This window comes from Schistocerca piceifrons, chromosome 2 (genome assembly GCF_021461385.2).
Source record: "Schistocerca piceifrons isolate TAMUIC-IGC-003096 chromosome 2, iqSchPice1.1, whole genome shotgun sequence".
Taxonomy (NCBI): domain Eukaryota; kingdom Metazoa; phylum Arthropoda; class Insecta; order Orthoptera; family Acrididae; genus Schistocerca; species Schistocerca piceifrons.
In genome coordinates, this window is record NC_060139.1 from 454,517,794 (window position 1) to 454,530,333 (window position 12,540).

Sequence of the window (12,540 nt, forward strand, 5' to 3'; positions counted from 1 at the left end):
AATCTACTTCCTTCGAGGTTATAACTCAACATCTCTCATCACTCAGCCATGGTGAATATGTGTGATGATAAACATTACTAGAGATCTTATGGTCTCCTGAAGACATTTATTGCCGGTGTGTCATTAATTGACAATTATAAGAAATTGTGCCAGTGGTGATGTGTTTGTGATGCACCATTCACTCCAAATGGCATACTGCAAATTATAATATAAAAAAGCAAAACTGTAAAGAAATAAAGAATATAAAATGATATTGATCACAAATACATTATGAAGCTATTACCATACATGACATGTGGTCTATTCAATATTATGGTATTTGGGTCTGTATGTGATATTAGGAATAGATGTACTGCAACTCACGAATTATTATTATGGAATCGCTGAATGGAATGAATAATTCTCTTCAAAATTATATACTGATTGAACTATTTATTTACTTTTGTTTACCTATAGTAATTGAAGGTATTGTGGCCACAACTGTGTTATTATTTAGTAGGATCTATTGTTAGGTCACAGCAAATGTCTCAGTGAAATATGTTTTGTTATTGTTATAGAAGAGCTTCCATGTCTAAAATTAACAGAATTTCATGTTCTTTCGTCAGCACCATTCATACTAAATGGTTTTGTTACATGTGGAGACCTGAGTCATCTACCCAAGGAATATGAGCAGAGCAGGACTGCATTAAATAATTTCGGCCTAATACTTGTATGTCACAAATCTATGCTCTTCACACATTGTTAGTTCCTTTTACACATGTCAGTCATAAGGTACATGATGACATATGTAAGTAGCAACGAATATTGCCGAACATAATTGAATTGCATTCATAGGAAAGTCCCAGAATGTATTAAAAACATTAAGATTCAAATGAAAAGCCCACACATGGGAGGATATGAACTCACTTCCTTCCATTCAGTATTTCATGTCCTTACCCACAGTAGTGCACTGAAGTCATTATAGTTTCAACTTCAGTATTGCTGATGATAATATCTCTTGAAGACTTTTACTGCTTATGAGATTCATTTATAACAAATTTTACCAAACATGACATGTTTGTGATAAATCTTCATTGCACCATTGCCTTGAAACGAAATAGGCAAATAATCAAGCGTTTTGAGTGACCCGTGATTTCAACATTACTTCCGAGTAAGATGAGCACATTGCTAGCCTCTATCACTGGAGTGGGGAGGAGTGGGATTCGATGGGTGAGACGAGCTGCAGAGATGTTAGCAGGGTGAAGAGTGGGGGGGGGGGGGAGAGGGGGGAACTGGATAAGGTGGGCTGCAAAGGGTTTAACGTTTGCTCTAGCTGTATAGTATAAACGTGTACTCTATGGCTCTGGTGCATGGTAAGCCAAAGAGTACAAGTGTCAAAAAACTGCATCTACAGAAAACTTCTAGAACAATTAATTCATATAAAGCTAATGTAGGAGGAAGGCTGAAAAATTATTTGCTTTACCTCGTTCCATTTGGTACTGAAACATGGATTAAGTTCCTTATGAAAGCTTGGTATTTTTTATGTAACTGCACAAACATTTCGTTTTCTATTCTTGGAACTACCTTTAATTTTAGATAGAATGTGAGATGACTGAGTCACAAAAAAGTTTTGCATCTGTAGAGCTACAGGACATCATGAAATTTATGTTTCTCAAGGGGAAGTTTGCACAGGCAAGGACACTCAGAATCATAAACACTAGTGATGAAATTTCATTACTATAGCACTATCAAAACCTGATTGTCTCAATTCACATTTGAAAACGATCCTGCAGTGTGTGCGCCATGACAGAACAGCTCTGATAATAAGTGATGCTTCCCATAAACTCTTCTTGAGCGCTAGCGAATAGCTACAAAAAGACGATAGCTAAGGCTCTGCACTTCTCCTGGACATGTGTTGGTTTCATTGTTAACAATATACTATATGAGACAAATTCAGAGGAATACGTGCCGAAATGTTTGACCAGTGAGCAAAAGGATGTATGATCTTTGACACCCAAAGTTATTTGGTCCCAATTTAATGTTACAATGCACTTTTTGCCAACATTAGCGATTGAGGATGGAACCTGAAAACTACATTTACAATCCTGAAAACTTAAAACAGTAAGTAAGTAGTGTCACAGTGGGTCCTTCTGCCCAAAGAAGTTCAACATCCAGAAATCAGCCATGGCGTCCAGTCTTTTGGGAGAAAGATGGTATTGTGTTGGTTGAAGACCTATCTTAGGGCTGTAGTATAAATGGAAATCTGACCAAAGGGATCCTTTTTTCCAAAGACTATGTATCTTCATACACTTCCCAATTTGTTGCTGCCAAATTGAAGGCCTTGTGTTTCTAATTCATTGATTGATTGTCCCCTCCATTCATCTGATTTGCCACCTCAAACTTTCATCTGTTTCCTAACTCTCATAACACTTCAAGAGGCGCCATTTTGACGATATTGAAGATTCCAAACATGCTGTTTATCCCATGACTGCTTTTTCAATGGTCTAAAAGAGATGTTATAGCAATGTTGAAACTGCAATAGTCTGGTGAGGGATGGAGACTTTATTCAATAAACCTGAATTGTCAAAACCAAAGTCAGGAACTTCTCAGACACCCTCTCTCCCACCCTCCCGTTATCTCATACTTGGTTTTTTCAAAAAGAATAATTGTAATTATTTATTAGTGCCAAACACATGGCAAAATTATGAAATGAGTAATGAAAGATAATGGTAATGTAATTGCTGTTTTCAGGCAGGATGAGGGTAATTTAAAGCATATTGATACATTATATTAATCTTTACTTTACATTTAATGATTCTTCAAAGTGTGTAAACAAGTATGGTTTGTGACTGCATTCTTTTATTTTCGTTATAATTAAAGAGGATGAACCATGTAACATCATTATTAATTAATTTTGATAAGTAGATTTATATTCACTTCACCACATCATAGCTGAGAGAGGCACAGAAAATGGAAATGCAAATGACCAGAATAATCATAAGCCATCATGCATTTCATATGAGCCATTTAATTATCATGTGAAATAAATACAGCCATTATTTTTGTAATCATAATTGAAAAAGCAGCAGTCTACAAACGACATATAATAAAAATTAAAAAGCAGTTTTGAATACACAAATACTAAAAATTGTGACTAGTTTCCATCCGTTTTAGACCATCATCAGACAAAACTCTGCAATAAGAGGAAATTTAGGTTTTAACTACAAAATGTATAATTCTTAGTGTATTGACAATAGAATTTACTGATGTACCAACTAGTTCACCAAAAAAGTTGTTGTTAACAGAAGAAATTTCTTAAAGGTCTGAAAAAAAATTTTGTTTTTAGTTCAGCCTTTCCACAACAAGTTGCTTCTTGATATCGTCATCAGTAGCAGGTTTAAAACGAACTTCGAATGCTAGGAAGCCATTGCAGGTGCCCTGTTTTGTGGTGCCAAGCCTCTGATTGAATTTGGTGACGAAAAACTCAAGAAAATAAAAAAAGGTAATTAGAAACTGCCTTTTAGTATGCAGTGGTTTTAACATAAATTTTGCACATAATATGAATCTAATTTTATACTGGCAGTTCATCAAACCATATCTACTAGATAATTACACTATTGCTCACTGTATAATAAACTGCATAAGTAGCTTTGTTGAAGCTCTACTGTCAGCTGCACTCTCCTCATAAAATAAATTCCATGTGTTATGTATAATGTGCATTTAGCACTTATGATGCAAATTAAAGAGCTACTTGATTGAGAAGTAGAAGCTCTGGTCACGAAAACTGTCAACGGCTGGGAGAACGGTATGTTGAGCATATGTCCTTCCATATCTGCATCTAGTGACGCCTATATGCTGAGAATGACACAACAGTCAGTCAGTAACGTTGCGCCATCCAAGGCCTGTTCGGACAGAATTTACATATAGGTAATTCTGAGACAAGTATTTTCTTAATGGCATCTTTTTTCTCCCCCACTACTGTTCTCTGCTTTTAAACTTCCGTATGTGAGTGATAATTTCAGCCTGTAGTTTCTTCATATCATCACCAAGCCTTGCACCACCTCTTCTTTCAGAAATTGCTGCTCCACTATCCATTTTCTCATCAACTGCATGCCCAACCTTCCTTCTCTGAACATTAAAAATATTTAGGAACGTAGATCTACAAATGGGGACCTTCTTCTGAAGAGCAGTTTGTATGCTGTAACTTATAGTTTTCTTTTTGCTTAAACATTCTTTCTTACTTTGATGAAACTGTCTTCTTTCAGGATTGTTCACAGCAATATACCTCTTTAAAAATTTTCTTTCACTCACAGCATCTGTATTGTTCCAATATCTGTTACTTTCACTTATAATGTTGTCTCCTGATATGCTTAATGCTTTGCAAAAGCTTTCATTATGTTTGCACATGATTTGAAGTTTTGCACTTGCAGAGGCATTCGGTTTTTGTGTTCTAAACACTCCACTTCCATGTATTTACACATATTATACGTTTTCTTGGATTTTCATGTAAATTATGGCACATTAGCATATTAATTGGACATATCAGAAGTCAATTAAATTGCTTAACATAAACAACCACAACAGAAAACACAAGAATATTGCATTAAATAACACACTAACAAACTGAATGTAGCCCTTAATTAAACATAATCATGTGATCGCATAGGCACTCTATATTGCCTCACTACATTTGTGATGTCACAGCAGTCAACCTGATCAGTGCAAGAGGATTTGATAATTCTTGCTATGAAAGTTCAAAGGGATTTGGTACGTTTTGGTGTAAAATGCTGGATCTGACGACCTTTATGTAAGAGCTTTGGTAGTTTTTGTAAGAAAACATTTACTTTTTAGATCTAGAAAGCTACAAGGTAGGGACTGCCCTCTCTAACTCATTTTTTGAATATTTTGGGTTTGGTAGTTTTTTGAAATAAGCGCTACAAGTACTTTTGGGTTAATGAAATGAAACGTGGTCGGATAAACACCAAAGACAAAGCATACTCTGCCCATCCAGCTGATACCACCACAAAGGAAGCCATTGACAAAATCCATGATATGATAATGAAAGACCGCTGAATAAAAATTCATGGTATTTCTGAGACTGTACACATCTTAACAGAGAGAGTGAATAATACCCTGCACAGAGAATTGACTATAAAATGACTATTTGTGATTTGGGCACAACACTTACTCACAGCTGACCGCAAGTGCTTCTGGCACAACATTTCAGCACAATCTCTGGTCATGTTTAATCGCAGTCTGCACGACTTTTTGCACCGATTTGTGACTGTTGATGAAACCCAAATCCATCATTACACACCAAAGTCAAACGGAAGTCAAATCAAGGAATAAACGCTGGTGGAATTGCACCAGTAAAGGAAAAAAACATTTTATCAGATAGTAAGCTGGTAGTCACTGCTTTTAGGAATTCCCAAGAAATAATTCTCACAGATTACTTTAAAAAAGACAGGACCATAACTGGACCCTATTATACTTCGTTGTTGGATCGTTTGAAACTTGTGTTGGCTGAAAAAAAGCAAGATTGGCATGCAAAAAGTCCTCATCAGCGATAACAATGGCTAAAGTGCATGAACTGGCTTTGAATTGGTTCCTCAACCACCCTGTTCACCAGACTTACCCCAAATCACTTTTTCCTGTTCCCTAAATTCAAATTTTGGCTTGCTGGGAAGAAATTTTCACCAAACGAGGAAGTGATAGTTGAAGTCAATGACTGTTTTGTGGAGTTCGACAAAACCAAGTTTTTCGCTAGTGTGAAAATTCTGGAAGATCCCTGGAAAAAGTGTATATCTCGCAAAGGAGGTAATATTGAGAAATAAGGCACATTGTTTACGAAACATTTTTATTGCTTTTTCATCAGACTTATCAAACAACCCTCATGTCTGCTGTATTCTTAGACCTCACAAAAGCTTTTGGTGTTAGGAAACAAATAAATACAATCATACCCGGTAACAAAGCAACCCTACCGCAAATAAGTATAAAATTGGCAGATGGCACCAACATTCTGATGAGGATAGACTGTAAAAGGACTGGACAATTAAATCAAATTATTTGTGTCACATAGCACTGATTGGTTCTCCATACTGCTTTATCATGTATGCAAAAAAGACAGTTACCATACACTTGCATACTGCACAAAGTCCTGCTGTAATACTATCCTGTGAAGAATTAGGAGCTGTAAACAACACTAAATTTCTTGGACTGTATATCCAAGAAAATGTAAAGTAAGTTAAACATGAAAGTTTCATCAGTAAAGAAGTAAGGACTATCTGCTACTGTATGAAATTTTGTAGTGGATGCATGGCATAGTATATGATAAAAAAAGTATACTATGCACATGTGGAATCCCTATCAAGGTACAAATTCATTTTTGGAGCAACTCATCTGCCAGCAGAAACTTCTTTATTGTCCAAGAATGAATTATACAGCCTATAGGAAGTGTAACTTCTAGAAGCTCATGCAAGCCACTATTTAAGAACTTGCAGGTTCTACCATTATATTGTTTATATATTCTGCAAGTTACAAGATGCATTAAGAAAACAATGGACACTTATGACCATGTAGTGTATAAAAATGAAACACTTCATAAATATTACAAATGACAGAAAATGTTTCTTAAAACAGAACACATAAAAACAAAACTGAGACTAGATGGGCCACTGCTAGTAGGGAAAGGGTTTACAACAATTTAAAATATTACATTAAAATATAAAAAGTTTGAAGTTTTAAATTGTCTCTAAAATCGTATCTCTTAAATAACATGTACCACAGTGTCTATGAAAATATACTACCCTAAACTGTATGATGATGAAATAGATAAGCTTTTCATCTATAGATATTCCAATCTGCAAATTTTTTGTTGCATGCTGTAACAGCTTGAACCATCAAATACTAGACTATTGCAAAATATGTAGCTGTCACAGTACTGTCTTAATGACATATTGTCTTATTATTTCATCATCTTATTCCTCTGTTGTATGTACACTGTTCAATGCTGTAATTTTGTAATGTATTTAATAGTCATATTGTCTTATTATTTTATCATCTTATTCCTCTGTTGCTGTACACTGTTTAATGCTATAATTTTGTATAGTATTTAATGGTTTTATTATTATATTATCAGGCACTGACAATATCATCTAAAACATGTTCTTAGAGTGAAACGTCCCCTTAGCAAAATTAATGAATTACTGTGCTGATAAACCTCTTACATTATTTGATTTTCAAACAGCTGAACAGAACTGAACGTACTCAGACATTTCTCTCTTTACTTATTCTGATCATCATTAAACTGACACACAATATTTTTAGCGCAACGCAATCTGACTACAAAAAGAATGACCTTTACTAACAATAACCGATACCTTTCATGAATCACTTACCTCACAAAAATCTTCGTTACTCAAACTACAGCAATACAGCGAGCGCCAATACTGTCAGCTAAATAAAAGATTCTAACAACTGAAGGCACTAACTACTGATAGGCATAGTTCGCAAATGAAAGATTTTGATAGAGAACAAACAGAGTGTTACGTGGCGTTACCAACATAAGAACCTAAACAGCCTACTTCCAGTAGTATCATTCAAATTGCAAGTTAACTTCATGTATATCTAACATTACTCCTGTACAGAAAAGATGCTCTCCCATGAGGCACTGCCTTATCGTAGCACTGTCCGTGTGGGCGGGAGAGTTTGTGTGCTCCAAGGAAGCTGAGAGCTATATCGGTGGTAGCGTAGCTACTGGCAGGTTCAAGCTAGCCGGGCAGGTCTCAGCAGAGGAGCCAGACAAAGTGTGCCTCACAACGACCCGTCTTATATCCTATATCCTATATATCCTATTCCCTACCCTCTCCACAGTTACCATTCCTTTTCTTTCTCTAATTACCTTAACACACCACTGCCTTGTGGTTGGTCTCGGGAGGGATGAAGGCTAAGGGAGAAAACCCTGAAAGAAAATCTGGAGTGCAACCGAAGTGATTCCAGACGTATTGGCTTGCCTTTCCTCTGGATATTATCATTTGGGTCTAGAGGGAGACCATGATGATTGGGCAACTCACGTGTCTTCATATTTATCGCTCAGGCTTGTAGCATCCTGGAGAGGACACTTCAGCGACGTCCAAGGACTTCGGCACAACACGAGAAGAGGCAGTTACCGGTTGTAAGCTTGTCCGATTGGCGTAAGACTCGAGTGCCAGGGGCCACTTCCGACGGTGGGAGAGATCATTGCAGCTCATTGGACAGCTACCGCCCGCCTCAAGCTGGGCAGCCCCCAGCCAATAAGGTGCTGTCCCGCCACTATCCGCCTGCTTCATGGGGTGTGTGAAGCTTAGAAGTAATCTTCGACAAGTGGGTTGATATAGTACACCTACCAACAACAAAAATGAAATATTAAAGAAATCACCTGTAATGTTAGGACCATGTGTCCAAGGTACATTGACGATGCCCAAGAGGTTGATTTCATCTGTAAGACTGCCGTAATTGACAGAGAACTCCATCGTTTGAATGTAGACATCGCGGGACTGCAGGAGACGCGGCTTCCAGATGCAGGCTCTATCAGGGAGGATAATTACACATTCTTCTGGCAGGGGAAGTCTCAAGACGAGGCAAGACTTCATGGCGTAGGATTTTCTGTTAAAAACGTCCTCCTGGACTGTACTGTGTCACCATCCGGTGGAACAGAGCGAATTATTGATTTGAAAATATACTCCTCAAGTGGCACTGTCAACATCCTAAATGTGTATGCTCCTACCTTATCATCCAGCATGGAAGAGAAGGATCTGTTTTATGACTTACTCAGTGACAGAATAGCCAAGGTACCTAGCACCGAGACACTGTATATTCTAGGGGACTTTAATGCTAGAGTTGGATCAGATAACGACATATGGCCGAATTGCCTGGGACATTATGGGGTGGGAAAAATGAATGAAAATAGCCAGAGACTGCTTGAAGTTTGCTGCTTTTATGGACTCTGTATCACAAACACATATTTCCAGCTTAAGGATCAGCACAAGGTGTCTTGGAGACACCTGCGCTCTCATCACTGGCATCAACTTGACTTAGTCATAGCTAGGCGTACTGGTCTCAAAAATGTGCTACTGACACGAAGTTATCATAGTGCTGATTGCAACACAGACCACGCCCTAGTGGCGTGCACATTGAGGCTCACTCCTAAGAAATGTCACCACGCTAAACCGAGAGGTCATCCCCGTATTAACACAGATCATGTTCATGACACACAAAGAAAGCAGGATTTTGCCAGTAATTTTGAAAGTGCTTTCCCAGGAAACGTGCAAGCAGAAAGGAATGTTGATAAGAAATGGGCAAAACTCTCGGGTGCAATCTACAACTCAGCAGTATTGGCCTATGGAATAAAAGGAAAAATAAATAAGGACTGGTACGAGCAAAATTTGGAAGAAATGGAACCAGTCACTGAGGCTAAACGGAAAGCCCTGCTTGCTTACAAATGAAACCCAAATGAAAGAACTCGAGATGACCTACGAAAAGCAAAGAACAGGGCACAGCAAACATCCAGGAGATACGCAAATAACTACTGGCTGAATTTATGTGCAGGTATACAGAAAGCGGCCGACTCTGGGAATGCTAAGGCAATGTACGATGGTATTAAGAAAGCAATTGGACCAACTGTCAGAAAAACAGCTCCTCTGAAGTCCAAGACGGGTGAAGTCATTACTGATGAAGGCAAACAAATGGAACGCTGGGTTGAACACTACCTCGAGTTGTATGCAGCCGAGAATGAAGTTAGCAAGGATGCATGTGACGCCATCAAAGAAATGCATTATAGAAGAACTAGATGCAATGCCCACTATGGAAGAACTTAGCAGAGAAATAGATTCTCTTGCTAATGGAAGGGCCCCAGGTGGGGGTTATTAAGTATGACAAGTCTGTTCTTCTCAAACATTTATATTCACTTATCACAACCAGCTGGGAAGAAGGTTATGTCCCGATGAGTATGCGGAATTCGAAGATAGTTACTCTATATAAACAGAAAGGGAACAGAAGTGACTCTAACAATTACCAAGGCATTTCATTACTAAGTGTAGCCGGGAAAGCTTATGCAAGAGTCATCCTAATGCGATTACAGATCTTAGCTTCCAGAATCTACCCAGAATCTCAGTGTGGCTTCAGGCCCGGCCGATCAACCGTAGATATGATCTTCTCCTTAAGACAGCTACAAGAGAAATGTCGTGAGCAGCAGAGGCCACTTTATATTGCTTTCATTGACCTTGTTAAAGTGTTTGATTTAGTGAGCAGAAATGGGCTTTTCAAACTGTTGCAGAAGATTGGATGCCCATCTAAACTACTACAGGTAATTGTCTCTTTCCATGAGAAAACACAAGCAACAATTTGCTTCAGCGGCAAAACATCAGAAGCATTCCCTGTTAATAGCGGTGTGAAACAGGGGTGTATGTTAGCTCCTACATTATTTGGGATTTTCTTTTCCCTTCTGCTCAGATTTGCCTTTGAAGAGGGATTGTATCTACATACGAGGTCTGATGGAAATCTTTTCAACATTGCTCGCCTCAAGGCCAAGACCAAAGTAAATACAGTTGTTATCCATGAGTCGTTATATGCGGACGATGCAGCTCTAGTAGCGAACACAGAAGATGAGCTGTAGTATATAATCAACAAATTATCAAATGCCTGTGAAAAGTTTGGTCTATTCATCAGCCTTCAAAAGACTAAGATCATGGCGCAGAGCACTATCAACCTTCCATCCATTAGCATTGATGGCAATTCTCTCCAGATAGTTGATGACTTTACCTACTTGGGATCTACAATATGTAGCAACTTGTCCATGGACACTGAACTTACTAACAGAATCGCAAAGGCATTATCTGTCATGGCTAGATTGAAAAACAGAGTATGGAACAACGGACTGCTTACCACAAAAACTAAATTAAAAGTCTACAACGCTTGTGTTATAAGCACCCTTCTCTATAGCTGTGAGACATGGACAATTCTTTCTAGGCATGAATCTCGACCCAACAACTTCCATCTCCGCTGTCTCCGGAAGATCCTTCGGATCTCTTGGAGAGATAGAGTACCCAACACCGAAGTCTTTCGTTGTGCAAGCACAACCAGCATCTTTGCACTCCTGAGTCATCGACGTCTAAGATGGTTGGGACATGTCAGGCGCATGGATCCTGAACAGATACCGAAACAGCTGCTGTACAGCGAACTTCAGGAAGGTGTGAGGCCAGTGGGACGACCGCATCTTCGTTTCAAGGATGTCTGCAAGAGAGACCTGACCAAGACCAGAATCAATCCAAGTCGCTGGGAAAGCATTGCAGATGACCGTGTCAAGTGGCGAGTAACTGTGTGCAATGGCGTCAAGCTCTCAGAGGATGAATGCACACAGGAACAAATCAGGAAGAGGACAAAGTGAAGAGACAGAGCGGCTTCTGTTCGAAGTCCCTCCAATTTCACATGTCCAAACTGCAGTAGGGACTGCCACTCTCGAGTGGGACTTTTTAGCCACAGCAGACGCTGCAGACTCTAAACCAAGCATGCTACACCATCATCCCTCAAGGATGGACGGATGCCATTATACAGAAAAGATGACAAGGACCAATAAACAAAAAAAACCTTGGTATAGGTTAGATTTAAATTTACAGTTACAATACTAAAAATTGCTGTATGTAGACTACACAGAATTATAGAGATGAAAGCTATTATTTTACTTAATTTATGAGATCGTTTATGTTGATATTCAAAACGTCATCAACAGGATTTTTCTGTTAAGCCATTATTTTAACACCTTTTTTAATTTTATAATTTGCGACACCCTCATATTATACAATAGTTTTTAAGGAATATGCTTGCAAGAGGCAAAAGGTATTTTGTGTTAAATTTAATTTACTCCATGGATTATTTAACTGATTTTTTTCGTATTGATTCCATTTAATCTTAGCATGCTTAAAGGTCTGAAGATACAGAGTCTTCAGACAGTCTTATCACTAATGGTGATTTGTGACCTATAGACAATCTCATTTCTTGTTTGCATAAGTTGTGGCCATTTCTTTTCTGTTGGTTAAGTAAAGTATTAATAATACCAGCCTTATCTTCATTAGCAGGCTCAGTTTTGACTTTGTATAGAGAGCTGCATGACGGAAATACTACATTCTGTGTTACTAAATGACTAATCCAGCTCATGGCACCCCCTTGCAGTTGCAGTTTGCCTAGCTAATGGCTTTCAGGAGCAATAAAATTTTGATTTTTCATAATTTCATATAATTTTTGATGGAATTAGAAAAATTAAATGCTGTTATTATCTTCTCAGTAACCATAATTTAAAAGTTTAACACAGTAAGATGTAGATTTTAGTTAGACAGTGTATATATGTCTTGACGTGCAGAAGCACTCCAACTGTATTCACCGAGTATTTGAGAACGAGCGCAATTAGTGATCAGCAACAAATTTTACAAATAACTTCTACCTTTTATGAAACTTTTTCTTTCTGACACAGTCCCGAAAATGCTGAAAGAACAAGTTGATTGCTTGCTACATTTTCACTGTTAATGGAGT